Raw genomic sequence first — 516 nt, 5'->3', positions numbered from 1 at the left:
ATGAGAAACCACACATTGGTGACAACCTTTATTCTTCTGGGATTGACAGAAAACCCAAAGTGGCAAATTGTAATCTTCCTTTTCCTATTTATAACATATGTGCTGAGCATCACTGGAAATCTTACCATCATCCTTCTCACCCTATTGGATTCCAACCTCAAAACGCCCATGTATTACTTCCTTCAGAAGTTTTCCTTCTTAGAAGTCTCTCTGACATCTACTTGTATCCCTAGGTTCCTGGTCAGCATAGTGACCATGGATAAAACTATTTCAGTGGAGGCTTGCTTCACACAGTTATTTGCTACCCTTATCTTCGGAATAGCACAGTTTTTCTTGCTGGCTGTCATGTCCTATGATCGCTATGTGGCCATTTGTAGACCCCTTCATTATACAACCATCATGAACAACAGAGTGTGTACATTGCTGTTTGTCAGCTGCTGTTTAATTGCTGTGTTTGCGATCTGCCCTGGAGTCACTGTGAGTCTGAGTTTGGAATTCTGTGATACTATTATTGAA

At 40.9% G+C, this 516-nt stretch overlaps 1 pseudogene; it reads left to right on the top strand.

The window, feature by feature from the left end:
- LOC110304042 overlaps positions 1 to 516 on the top strand; it is an 815-nt pseudogene continuing 299 nt past the window's right edge.

Source organism: Mus caroli, chromosome 10, assembly GCF_900094665.2.
Source record: "Mus caroli chromosome 10, CAROLI_EIJ_v1.1, whole genome shotgun sequence".
NCBI lineage: Eukaryota > Metazoa > Chordata > Mammalia > Rodentia > Muridae > Mus > Mus caroli.
The sequence above is the reverse complement of the archived record's forward strand: the minus strand, read 5'-3'. Positions and strand labels throughout refer to the sequence as shown.